This window comes from Corvus moneduloides, chromosome 3 (genome assembly GCF_009650955.1).
Source record: "Corvus moneduloides isolate bCorMon1 chromosome 3, bCorMon1.pri, whole genome shotgun sequence".
NCBI lineage: Eukaryota > Metazoa > Chordata > Aves > Passeriformes > Corvidae > Corvus > Corvus moneduloides.
In genome coordinates this window covers 82,727,002-82,741,082 of record NC_045478.1, presented here as the reverse complement: position 1 = coordinate 82,741,082, position 14,081 = coordinate 82,727,002, and the positions used below count along the sequence as shown (strand labels likewise).

The 14,081-nt window shown below is 40.1% G+C and overlaps 2 long non-coding RNA genes across 4 annotated transcripts in view; one reads left to right on the top strand and one right to left on the bottom strand.

Moving 5' to 3' along the window:
* The window catches only part of LOC116441004, a 128,644-nt gene that overhangs the window by 15,566 nt on the left and 98,997 nt on the right, over nucleotides 1-14,081 (top strand). The window lies entirely within an intron of this gene.
* LOC116441005 lies at nucleotides 5,475-13,795 on the bottom strand. 3 transcript variants are annotated; one of them, XR_004238835.1, is made up of 3 exons: nucleotides 13,417-13,791; nucleotides 10,974-11,729; nucleotides 5,475-9,806 (listed from the first exon to the last, which is right to left on the bottom strand). It is a non-coding gene; the product is annotated as an uncharacterized LOC116441005 (long non-coding RNA). The 3 variants fall into 3 exon arrangements; XR_004238834.1 differs by having other exon boundaries at nucleotides 5,475-11,729; nucleotides 13,417-13,795; XR_004238836.1 differs by lacking the exon at nucleotides 10,974-11,729 and having other exon boundaries at nucleotides 13,417-13,795.

Below are 14,081 nucleotides of genomic sequence, written 5' to 3'. Positions count from 1 at the left end.
TATTTTTGCCTCCATTTATTTAGAGAGACTGAGTCAAGTGGCAGCTTCTGTTTACCCCGTCCCCCTGCATCACTGTGGCCAAGCATACAAATGCAAATATGGCTCATTTGCTGGCACTCTGAGTCCTGTGTTCTAGTCCTTGGCTTAGATGTGTTACACTATAGGAGGTATAGTGTTAATGCATGCTCTCTAGCTCAAGGTGGCCGGGGATAATGAAAGAAAACAGTCCATGTGCAGCATTATGTGATAGTTTAAGCGGAATGAAAGCCAAAGGCAATGACTGTATTTTTAGAAATTATTTTAGATCAAAATGATGCATACCGAATAAGACAAAATAACCACATGGTAGAGAGCTCTGAGAGCACTGCTTACAGTGAGGTAATTATTATTCTTTCCAGGTGATCCTCAGCGTGTTCCTCGATAATGCAAAACAAATTGTAATTTGGAGCAATTGAGCTGAAGGCAGATTTCTTTTTAGTCATTTAAGTTCATATATGGCAGACTGAGGGGATCAGATCTTTATTGTAAGAGTGAATGGCTACACATGCTTAACTAGACCCCTGGTTCCCTGCGTTACACAAAACAGCACTTAGCCAGTCCGTACAATAAAATAAGAAAAAAAATCAAATTAGTTTGTAACTATGTACAGCACAGAGAGGCTCAAGAGACTGCAGCACTGCAAGTCTCCTTAACATATGTGTCCAATGAAAAGAGAGGATGTCTGGATTGCGGATCCTCACAGTCAGGAATCTTCTGGTTGTGATTCTGATCCCTTTATTCCCTCAGACTTGATCCTAGTTATTTGGAACTTTTATAACTTTTATATTTTGAAAAATTACTGTGCAGACATTTTGGGTCTTCCTCAGCCATCTTCCTCACTCTGTTTCTACCTCAGTTGTTTTAATCAAGATAATGCCTACAAAGGACACAACCGCCAAGTTCCAATTTCCACATGCATGAACTGACCAACATCTGTGCCTTCCTGGAGCAGAATTCTGCGTCTCCTATTCCAGGTGGGCCAAAGTAGTATCTCCCATGGCAGAAACAGGATTTGAAAAGTGACGGACTGAGCTAGTTGGTTGTGTTCTGCTCAAGTTCTGCTGTCTGGGAAAAACTCAGCTATCATCTTTCTCTAGTAGGGAATGTGGCCTGGGCTATCTTCTTCTGTTCTAAGGAGACAGATTGAGAGCAAGAGCGGTGAAAAACCGAGAGCCAGGCAACCATCCTGAAACTGGTTTGGTGATGCTACTACAGCTGAGGGCAGCAGAAGGAAAGAGTTGATTCTTCTTGCCCAGCCAACACGGTAGCAGTTGCCATCATAGGCATTCTGGCCTTCCCTTCTGTTCACACCAGGAGCATGAATTTCCTGGGTGTAGGCAAAGCAGGGCTCACAGTAACTTTGCTGTTTCTGGCTATTTCTATTAACTTAGATGGCTTTCTGCTTGGCTTGTGCTTCATCCCTGCAGTCTCCATTGTTCTCCATGTCCAGAAGCATGTTTGCTCCATGCAGTGATGATGACTCAGTGATTCCTGAGGCACTGCAATACATCTCAGATACAGCATGGTGCTGTGTTGGCTTAGCTTGCGTCCTGAGGTCACTGAAGCATTAGCACTGCACAGTGCAAGATCTAGCCACTTTGTCATTAGCATCATCTTCTCCAAAATGCCAAGGTGATTAATCTGAATTCACACAACAACTGAAATTAAAGTACTGATGAAATTCCTACGTATTTGCATTGGGGTTTTTTGGTATTTTTTTTTTTTTAATTTGTTTTAAATTATTGAGCTTTTGATTAAGCTCAACTATCTCTTTAAAATACAATTTTGAAAGAAGATGTGATGGACAGCGGAATGGTTAAATGCAAAGGCATGCTAAGTATCTTGGCCTTTGCCGCAAAAAGCATTGCTGATTCAAGACATTACATAAAAGCTTCTGCAGCACTGCAATCTCTCAGTAGTTACTCTAGCTTGCCTTTTCACTCTCCTTCTGCAAGGCAAAATAATACCCTCTTTTTATTTTTGTAATCCGAATTTATATCATATCATCTCTGAAAGGTATTTTTTGTACATTTCAGCTTTGATAAATGCAGCCCCCATCACCAGTAGAACAGAAATAAAAATGCTCGCTTCCATGTGCTGGGCCTGCAGTTCAAAAGCAGCCCCATTTTAGAGTGCTTGGGGAGGAGGAGAAGCTGGTATATGGATGTACACAACATTTTAGATGAAGAATTAAAAAGGAAAATGCTATTTCTTAATGCTAAGGGGAGAAACAACAGTGAAAGAAACTGAAAAACTGTCCAGATGCTGCATTATATCTGCAATGATATGTAACTATTCTGTATTAATGAAGTAAAGCCATAGGCTCTGAGTAAGTTTGTGCTTTTTCCTGATATGTTGGGCTCTTAAGGGTTCCCACCACCCATGGAAAATAAGGATACAAGAGATCTAATGAAAAATGGGAGCTTGAGAAACACAACAAGACTTTAAACTCTTCTTCTACTTAATGGAATTTGCTGTGGTGTTAAGTACTATTCCCCCCTGTCACTCTGACATGAAGAACATTAGTGAATATTTGATTTCATTTTGGAACAAATTATAAGGATATGGTGGTAATAATGAGTCTTTGAGAGAAAAAAAAGTGCTCAAAATGGTACAATCTCATTTAAAATGTGCATGTGTAAAATAGAGCAGAGATACATGTTGTCTGCTACTTCACCAAGAGACTGTTATTTTATGAGCTCCATGCCCTTTCAGTGTAATGCTCCACATGTACAATTTGCCTGTCAACCCCACTCTTACTGCAAAGTCCTTTCTTTATACAATTTGGGCATTGGGAATGTATGAACTGTCAGGTTTCAGCTCCTACTTGGCAATCCAAAACTGCAAGGTCAGGTATCAGTGGGCAGAAAACCCTCCCTCTCTTTCCAGCTGATTCTCAGACATTATGGCATTAAAGACTGATCACTTCCAGTCAAAATGTGAACAGCCAAGCCACCATTTATTCTGGATTTGTTAAACTTATTAGTTTAATTTCCACTTACTTTTATATGACTGAACTCCAGGCAAGAAAGTAAGGAAGACACACCAGAGATGAATGGAGCTAGAGGGATTTTTTTTAAAAATTGGTTTTTTTAGGTTATCAATACATCCATTACTGAAGTGGATGCTGTCAAGAGAGATGTCCTCTGCTACCTTTTGCTTTTAATATTGCACTGATTTTAGAAAAGTTGTTAAGAAAAGAGCTTCGGCTCACTTGAAGATGAGATGAAGAGTGACTAAGCTTCCAAAATCCAGCCCTGGCAAGGACACTCTCTATACCTTTGACCAAAAACCTTACTTTGACTTCTTCCTTGGTAAAATGAAAAAAACACTGTGCTTGCAGGATTTATTAACAAGAATATGTCAATGAAGATAGGAGGCCCTTTGGTAAACACTGGGGTCAACAGGAAAATTTTCAGTCATTCCAGTAGGTCAGGTCATAATGTCAGTATGGGAAGCTGTAAAGTAAGTTTTCTTGTCCAAAGGAGACCGATGGATTACTTGGGACATTCTCTGAGAAGCCAGAGGTGGTTGTCCTGTCACATCTTCTCAGTTGCAATGACTTTCAAGGTTTTATGGGAAGTTTCTATAGAGGAATGTGCTGAGTTTATGTACTGAATTTATATGCTCTATACATTGTTTTTCCCTTAGAACTCTTTCTTCAGCAGACACTGCCCACTTTCCAGAATGTCTTGGCCCTTTTAGATGTCTGTAAGTATGACTTGAGGAAGATGTATGTGGCAGTGGTAGGGGGAGAGCTACTTTTTGCCCTCATAAATTCTTTCTCATAATTCCTCTATGATGGTCTTTATCAGAGAATATCTCCAGCAAACTCCAAGGCGAATCTGGCTTGGCCTTTTCAAATTTCTGTGTGCATCTTCAGCATTACTGCTATTTTTCTTTGCTGGTCATGAATGAAGATTCCCAGATTCCCTGAAGGCCATATCTCAAAAAAAAAAAAAAAAAAAATTCACTGAGTTTTTCATCAGCACAAGAAGATAATTTTGTTTTCCTGTCTTTCAAAATCAGAAGTATGTCTACATCTTCTATGGTTTGGGTCCCACAGTTGAACGTGCATGTAGACCTTGTAGTAGGGAAACAATTTTTTTTGCGGATGTTATTAAGGTGAATTTTACTTTATTTTGTGAGCCAGAGATTGTTCTCAATGTCACTAACTTAATGACAAATGAATGTGAATGATGAATGTCAAATGAAAGATCTTTTTGTTATAACTGGCTTGGCTTATTTTTATAAAAGCATCTAAAAAATAAAAATCAAGAAGGGTGTAAGTATGCGCTCCTTTCCTCGGGATGCATCATATAAGCCCTTTGCACTCTGTTGAGTGATTAAATGAAAATTACTTGGGCCAGGGAAGATGTGAAATGGATTTTTGTCACTGAGCAAGCCCATTGAAATGACTCTGTTTCACAGAGCCAGCAGCATGATGTTTTAAACAGTTTGTTTTGGAGCATGGGTCACTCTGGGGCAGGTTTGCTCACATAAGCTGCACACAAATGTAGGCTAAAGAAAACAATAAATGTGAGCTGTCAGGAGATCTTATTAAGAATTTGCAGAAGATCTTACTCTTAAATAGGGTGGAGAAAGGAAATATCTCACAATCAAAGGCTTCACTATCTTCACGGTTAGCCATCGTCCGAGCCAAAAATGTAGGACACATTTAATATAATCTCACTGCATAATGTAATCAGACTGTCTGAGGGATATCGTATGCTACTCTGATAGTCAACAATCAAGTGTGGTCAAGGACAGTCAAATTGTTTTATTGCACATAACTTGGCAAAGGCTAAGGAAAAACGTTTATGAATTTAATGGCTCAAGGCTTTTATTACTTTCCCAATAGGTGTTTTTTAAAATGTACTTCCTTGCCTTCATGTCAAATGCAAAGTGAAATGGATGGCCTTAAAAATCATAAGTTGGAGAGAGAAAGAGAAAGAACAGCATTCCTCTGATGTGAGCCTGGAAGTTGGTCTAAAGAGGACCTGAAGGCCAGCAAAGAACGTCCTAAAAGACTCAGGACAGCTGTAAAGGGTGACACTACAGGACACATGTCAACTCATGTTCAACAGACCTGCTATTAGAGGACAGGCTCATGGAAATTTCAGTAACCAGTTGAGGAAAGACTCCTGCTCTGCTGCTCTAGAAGTACTGTAGGTGTCCTGTCCACCCCATCTAAGCTTCCTTTAATGGAGAGAAGTCCACAGGGAATGAATCAGGAAAACAAGGGATTTGCGTGATTCATGTACGAGAACGAGAACAAATATTTGATTTGGGAGATAAGTAACGAGTTTGAGGAAATGCATTCCCATTCTGTAGAACTGAAGTTTTTTTCCTAAATCATCATCAGATTGAGGATACGAGAAGCAAGCCAGAATTATTTTTTTCGTTTGATTACAAAGCCCAGGTTACAATGTTAGTGAAGTGCAACTTCAGTGAGTGATTTAATCTTTATTACAATTCTGATAGCACAATAGAAATAGAAACAGAAATAGTGTTGATCCTAGATTTGGAAATAATTATACACTGACCAATATCCTGCACTTTCAAAACATTTATAAATGTTCTTTTCCATGTATGTCAGGTGGCCATACTGGTAATAGCCAGAACGATTGTTTTGTCAACCCACAGCAGTGTCCCCAAGTATGGAGATTATTTTGTTGGTTTGAGATGGTAGGGAGCATGACTAGCTGGAGTACAACTACCCAAAGTAGGTTTAAACAGGAGGTCATAGCTGGTATGTTACAACTCCTGCATAAGTGCTACACAGTCTGTCAACTGTGAACAACCAAAACTTGATTTGAATTTCTGTTGCAAAAAGGCACAGCTCTGGTGCTCAGCCTTAGACAAGATTTGCCATTGAGTTGGTGTTGGTCAAAAAGGCAGAGCTCCTCCAGTTAGAACATGACCTGCAGAAACAACCCAGATTTTTCAAAGACAGTTTGGTCTTTGACCAAACCCTGTGCATCTTGTAAAACTTGACAGGATCATGTTGAAGAGGCTTTAATGCTGGATTTTGTGGAAGTGACCATTGACTTCAGAATATTCACAGACACGTGAGGTAGGTTGCCTGATTCTGTCAGGAGATTTGTCCTGGGGGCACTGCTGGAGATATTTCTTCTAGTGGGAACAGACAGAAACACTGGAGATTAATTTGTAGTCCATTTATTTTTTTTTCTAGATTATCTCTGAATTTTATCATGAGCTTGACATCTTTCATATGGTCTTCATAAATTTATACCACACAGTTAAAGATCTTTGAGGAGTCTAAGTTTAAAACAGGATTGAAATATTTTAAAGGACTTTATAATGACACACTGGTAGCATAGTGAATCCCTTGATAGCCTAAATGGATGGAAACATTTTAGAGTACAAATGAGTTAGAGACTAATTCATGGCACCTTGTACAGGCTTGGGGAATTCTATGTGTTGGAAATAGTTCCGCAGCACAAGCAGTCTGCTGGACAATAGAAATGTCCTCTCAGTCTCTCCTCACTCCCCAGAATGAGTGTTTAGGGGAAGGAATCTTTCTTCCTTCGCTGTCCTCTCCATTGCAGCCTTTTTGTTGTCAAAGAGGTTGAAGAAGTTGAAGGACATTCCTCTGTGTACTGCAAGTTATGGAAAACGTGTCATAATAAGAATTCAGAACCCTGGAAAAAGACTTGTTCACATTTCAAAGACTGCAGACTAAAAGTAGCTTAATGCAGCTGGCCATATAAAGAGGGTTCAGCATTATGCATCTGCTGGGAGCAAAATTACCAAAATGCCCTATTGTAGTTAGAGCCAGGAAAGCTTGCTACATCTTTAGATGCCCACTGAAATTAAATCAGGACTTGGAAGCAGGTTTGCATCTTTTGCTTGAAAGAACAACTTGCAGTAAACAAAATATTTTTAGAATCAAAAAGAACCTCTATAAGGTGTCATTGCTGGAGAATCTTCAAGAGTCCTCCACTCTCCCTTTTGTTTCTAACAGAAAGGACAGCAGGACTGAGGACTCAGGGATTATTCAGATACCTTCTCTTCCTCCAAATGGTTAGCAAGAGCTGAAACTGGTATTTCCCCTAGGCAATAATCTTTTTATTTGTGTATTTGTTATTATGTCTGTAGATGAACTCTGAAGTAGCTCTTACCTTTCCCAGTACTTCCTTTGATTGAACCAAATACATCCTCTTGCAGAGGCTCCAGGCCAAGAAAGTCCATGTACTGCTGAGTTTTTGGCACATTGTGATGGGTTCACTTTTGTGGTGGGTTAGCTTTGGCAAACACCCAAATTTCCATCCAGCTTCTCACTCATAACCCCTTTCAGTGGGGCATGGGGAGAAAATAGGATGAGAAAGCTCATAAGTCAATATAAAGACAGGGAGATTTCTCACCAACTACTGTTGTAGGTAATACAGTCTTGACTTGGAGAAAATTAATTTAATTTATTGCCAATTAGAATAGAATCTGGCTGTAAGACACAAAGAAATACAAAGATATATCCTCCCGTCCCCTTCCCTTCTCTCCCCTCTCTTCTCCTCTCCAGACTCCTGTACATGCTCCCCCGGTGGTGCAGGGGCAGGGGGGCAGTTATGGTCAGAACATAGAGATTTAGTGATTTCTCTCTCCTACTCTTTTCCTCTCGCACTTTCCCTGAGCTCTGATGTGGATTCTCCTTACAGTCTGCAGTCCCTCAGGAAATATCTATTGCTTCCTGGGCACTCCATGGGCTGCAGTTCCTTCAGGTGTACCTGCTCCTCCTCTGACCTTGATGTTCTCTCTGCTGTTTCTCATTCCTTTTAGTTCTCCTCTCTCTCTGTGTTACCTTATCATAGAGGCACCACCTGATGGGCTCAGTCTGTGTCCTGCAGTGGGTCTGGTGGAGCCAGCTGGAGTGTGCTGTGTTTGCCACGGGGCAACTCCTTATCTCTTCGCTCAGACTCACCCCTGTAGTCCTGCCTCTGCCAACAACTTGCTGTGGCCATGCAACACAACTTTGCAGTTAGGAAAGTGAAGCAAATGTTCGTCTGTTCTGACCGGTAAGCTTTGGAAAATGGACAGTTTTGCTCACTGCATTGTGACTATTCAAGACTTCTTCATGATAAACAGGAGAGCTTTTTTTTTGCTACTGGTAACTAGGTCTAATTGTTTTTACTGTCCTGTTCAATTCAAAGCATGCAATGACTTACCCAGCCTGCACCCCTCGTCCTACTGTGTTCCAGGAAAGCTTTTGTTTGTGCTGGAGCCATGGGGATTTGGGCAGGTGGCACGTAGCTGGACTTCTTGGCATACCTATCTGAAAGCATTCCCTGCTTTTCCTACTAAAAAAATACAGAGCTCTTTCCTAAAACAGTGTTGCCCAAGCACCCTTGGGTGATTGCTGTAGATTCTTCATGAATACCGCTTTCTGAGCACAAACCTTCTACCCAGATTGTGCTAGATCAATTCAAGCTGTGGAAGAACAACTGGCAGACAGCTGATGAAAGAGGTGAGGTGGGCATAGGAGCTCCTGCCTCACCATTTTCTTTGTGAAGATTAAAGGTGCAAGGGTGTCAATCATCTTCTATGTAAAGGTCTGAAAAGGCTCTCAGAGCTCAGTATTTTTAGCTCTTTGACAGATTATCTCTTTTATTTTTAGAGGTAACAATAGCTCTTAGGTTAAGAGGGAGACAAAAGCCTCATTAGTTTTGGAATTTCAAATGAGCTCAATAAGGCATTGAGGAGATTTTTTTCCACAGGAACCCAAAGAGTTGCGTAAAGGGTGTTGTGAAAAACAGCGGAAAACCTCCACTTAGGGGGTCTCTGTGCTCATGATATACAAATATAAGCAGCCTTGACATGCCATGGAGCAGCTCAGGAGCACACTCTGCCCCAGCCAACACAGCCGCAGCCCCTCTATGCTGGGATGAAGGCAGTGTCAGAGGCACAGTGGATTAGATGAGCCAAGCTGAAACCTCTCTTCTTGGGCAGTTCGAGTCAAACGGCCACAACTGCCAGGCCTTACTGTGCCTGGGCTGACCATCCCTTATCAAGGGGTCGTGTAACTTGGACAGAAACCATCCAGGGAGTCAGTAGACCTCTGCTTGAGGTCCTCAAGAGTGTTACTGCAGCTGGCAGAGTGTTCTCAGGGGGTCTCACGTGTCCCACTCATAAACTAAAAAAAAGTAACTACATTTCTAGTTTGGTCAAAATCAAAAATCAATATGAAGGTGTAGCAGATATTTGTTGAAATTTTTTCCTTTTTCCCCAGTCAAGGCCTTGCTAAGGGGATTTCATCTCCTTAATCTCTTCTAACACTCTTTCAGTTCTGTTTTTTATGCTTATCTCATCTAGATTTCTGTTGTTGTTTATTTTGACAGCTATTCCGGTTGTTATTAGTTTGAGTGTTTTCCCCTGTAGGACATGATAAATTCAACCACTTCCTTGCAGATTCCCTGTAGCAGGAAACTGGATCTCCACCATGATGGTGTTTGAGAATGGAAGCACTTTTTTTTTTTAAGTAAAAGCCTCTGTGTTGAAGCTAAACTTTTGATGAAGCTCATTATCGATGCATGATGCTCGTCCAGCAGATCCTGAGCACATCAGTAAATTGAGTGGCTTCTCCAAGAGAAAACGCTTGGGACAGAGAGGACTGGGTGCCTTGGAGTCCATTCTAGAACACAACATTTCCATGTGGCATTTTGCTTTTCCTGTTTGGGGAATTCTTTTTTCCAGGAGCTCCATCTGCTTACTTGCCATCACTGAGTTTCTGCTGAACTCTTCCTTTGCACTTTCTGTAAAGTGCAAAACAGAAAGAAAGGAAGCATAAAAATGTATATTTGAATTATACTGAGCACATTTCTTTTGAAACTATAATTTATAAAAGTGAGTACATATAATTTTGCAATTATAAATATGTGAAATAAATGCATTAGTTAAGAAGTTAAGCTTTTAGAGTTGCTAATTATTAACCCAATGCATTTTATAGTGTTTTAACGACCACTTTTTCACATCATGTAAATATCCATTAGCTATATTCATACTAGTAATGCTAACATTGTGCAAAGCCATTAGTTAGCTACAAAGTCAATAATGGATGATACTGATTCCAAGCCTCCTGCGCTAAAAGATACGTACAGGGTTTTTTTCGTAGAGTGGGAAAGTTAACCTGAGTTTTCACTTGGATATTGTCAATGAAGCTGTTTATACTGATTACACAGATGAATGTGGAGTCAGTTATTGAGAGCCTATGAACAAAATACTGATCTGCCTCTGTCTACTCAGAAGCAGAAATTGGCTTCAAAGTGAATTGCCCTGCCTCCAGAGGAGGGCTCTGAATATTTCTCTTCATGGACCTTATCTCAGCTGCCCTGTAGAGAGAACACCTTCATTAGTAATTTCTCATTAAGAAGTTTCAGCAACATTTCTTAGACAAGATGTTTTTAAAGACAGCTCTGGAATACTTAATTTGCTACATTATCTGAATGTATTTTCAGACAGTTTATCCTGTTATTCTTCCTCTCAAAAACATTCACTATTATTTTGTCAAATCTCTCCTCTAAGATGTAATCATTGTTTGGGTGGTGGATTGAACCAGGAATGGTTATGTAGAGAAATTCTAGTTGAAGTTGCACTACATGTGTGCCACATTTTGCTCTTGCTTTGGGAAAACTTTTATATGATTATTTGCAAGTAAAATATTTTATTATACTAATATCAGGAGCATTTTATCCTACTAGTAAAATGTGTGTATTATTTTAGAGACTGGATTGTAAAACTAGCTTGTAAATCAACAAAAAGAAGAAGCCTCAGTGGTTGTCTCAGATATTAAGCATGCAGATTTTAGTAATAGGGTGTCTCTGTTTAAATCTTAATTTATTTAGCCACAATATCTATTCTAACTTAAGGCTTGCAAAATGCAAATATTGAAAACTTCTTTAATACAGAACATGCACACAGACATTTGACTTCCAGCTTGGTATCTCTCATCTGCTTCATCTTCTTTTGTAGGGTGTTAACTTCTGGGAATAAACTACTCTTGGCTGTAAAAATGAACCCTTAGCCCATGTGTTCATGAAATGGATTGAGTTCACTGTGGTGCTGATTTACTGTAACTAGATGCAAGATTGATGGATCCAGGAGAAACCATTCCATGTATCTCATCTGTCTCTGGAACTACCTCTTTAATCTCTTTAGTAGATTTGATTGTTCTCTAACAAACCAACAAATACCTCTAGAGCAGGTGAGATTAGTCTTTCGGTGAAAGACCCAGATGGGATGAGCAGAGTTATTGTGGACAGGACAGATTAAAATGTCTCAACTTAGTGTAAGCATCAGCAGAAATGGGTTTGGGGCAAAACTCCTTTGTCTTCTTATTCTTACAGCAGAGGAAAGCCAGACAACAGGAAAAATAGAGTGGAAGGTAAGAGCCCATGCTGTATCCTCTTCCTGTGATCCTGATGCTCTGTTTCTTTGCCCCCTTCACGCTGTGATATGAAGACTGACTTATGGTGGGACTTTTGCTGAGATGTGGATTTGGGGCTAGGACGCCCCATAAGGAAGATAAAAGCATTATGCAGCACAATTAAAAAGTTGAAGCCCAGAAGAGCTCTGCAGAGGATCATGGAGTGATTCCTCACTGAAGTGAACTAAATTAGAAGTAACTCCATTTAAATCAGGCAGATTAAAACCTGTTTGGAGGAGATCAGAAGTGGGCCCTGTGTGGGAAAACACAAAGCACTTTAGATAATTGTGTGGAGACAAGGGAGCAGCAAAAAGTAATATCCTACCTGCAGAAATTTTGATAACCTGGAAAACCAGGTGAAAGCCAGGAATGTAAACATCTTGTCTTGGGAAAACAAAAAAAAAAACAGACAATCACTTGACATTTAAGGAAGACTTGATCTCCTAATGAAATAAGTGCTAAAGAAGACCTGACATATCTGAACAGTGCTTGTGGGGATTCCCCAGGGAAGGAAGACCATGCATAAGAGCAATCCTCCTGTGGTGCTGGGGAGGAAGGGACTGCAGGCTTGGGAAGTCAACCTGGAGGAATCAGACAGAAGAACAATGATAACTTTTTATTTCATCCTATGAAGTCAGTGGCCTGGATTTATCTCAGTTATGAGAGCATGGTTCTAATAACACCAAGGTTTTGTGTTCAATCCCTGTATGGGCCATTTACTTAGGAGTTGGGCTTGATGATTCTTGGGGGTCCCTTCCAACTCAGAATAGTCTGTGAATCTGTAAAAAATTTATGCACAAAAAATGCTCCTACAGAAAAAGGAGGATGGGTATTAGTCTCCTGCAGATCAAGGAAATAGTTTGGAAACGGAAGGCAAACTCCTGGGGTTGGGATTCTAGAAAAAATTTCCTCTTTCAAAAAAAAAAGACCCCTGAGTTGGGTTTAGTCCATGGTACTTCCATTTGTGGACCAACTGTAATCTATTTAGGCCCATATTCTGTATTTACAGGTACTGGAATCAAATGCTGACAGCTCTCACTAGTGCATAATTAAATTCTTGTTCCCAGTTAAGTCATTGGCAAAACTTCCACTGACTTCAATAGTGCTGGATTAAGATTTCACTGAATGTCATGAGAATTTGAAAAGCAAAATCCAGATTTTGCAAACAGTCTCTTGTCTTTATTGTGGATCAAACCAAAACCATAAAATAAAAAAAACCCAAAAACTTTACCATGAATGAAATAAGAATAAGGAATCATATTGGTATCCTGAATATTTTTCCAGAAGATAGGCAAACTGAGTCACTTGGGGGTCTACAGTGATAAGAATTGTGTAAGTACTGTGTAGCAAAAAGTATTTCTTGGTTAGTCTGCTCTTTTTGGCACAATCCTTCTGGCAGAAATGCATACATTTATTTTGTTGTAGCTCAAGAGCTCCTGGTGAGTAATTCCTGCTCTCCAGATGGCATATGATGTAGATGATTTTTCAATTCCAATTCAAACTGTAGTGCTGTGGTTTATCACAAAATGTTTTGCTGTAGTCTAATGGCAAGAACTCTGAGAAGCCAGTTTACACTGTTAATTTTCAAATAAATCCAGTCACTTCCTAGGTGTATCCCTCATTATAGATTTTCAATTTAAAACCAATGAGAAACAGGATTGCCTGGCTGTAGAGGAAGTTCTTCCCTTCCAAGCCCCATCTAGGCTTGGAAGTCAAGGTTGCAAAAGTTTGGGAAATTGGTTAGACTGCAGAGGTTTTTCTCAGGGAGAGTGATACAAAATAAGCATAATTCATCTTACAATACCTGCCCCCCCCCAAAAAAAAAACCAAAACCAAAACAAACAAAAAAACAAAAAAAAACCAAAAACAAAACAAACAAACAAACAAACAAAAAACCCCAACAAAATAAACCCAAAACAAATTCAATAGAACAGACTAACCTTATGTAGAAATAGCAAATGTATTCAGTCTATTAATAAACCACAGTTAGAGATGTGTGGAATGGAAGGTGACCTGAGTTTCCCTTGATGATTCAGGGGATTATTCTGGTGCTCACTGGATAGAAGCTTGTCAATAACTGCTGTTCCCAAACCTATGCTTTGTCATAGCAGTGACCTCTAGTCCTCGCTACAATTCCCTTAGGATCAGAAGGAAATTCTGATCAGAAGGAAATTCTGCCAGGAGAGATGAAGAGTCCATTTCTTCAGAGATGCAAAGGCTAGGAGAAACAGTTCACCCCATTAACAGGAGTTAATGCTCCTGCTTTGCTGTTGTTACAGCACTGTGGGAGGACTGGACTTTCCACTCTTACCAGCTGAACTATATCAGTAACACTCCATCCTTCAGTCCCGTCTTTGAGTTGTCAAAATTTTTATTTGGCTTTAGTAGTGACATAATGGGCTAAGTAGGGCTCAAGCAGATACTGCGTTTCTAGGGGGGCACCAGAATAGGACTGCAACTGCTGTGATCACTCATCAGCATGCCAGACCTGGACTGCCCTTCTCTGGCTGCGGACTTTCTCTCCTGTCCGCCACTGCCCCAATATTCCCAGATCCCCATCCCTTGGATAGAGGGAGTTGTCAGTTTCTGTCTTAGCCATACCTCA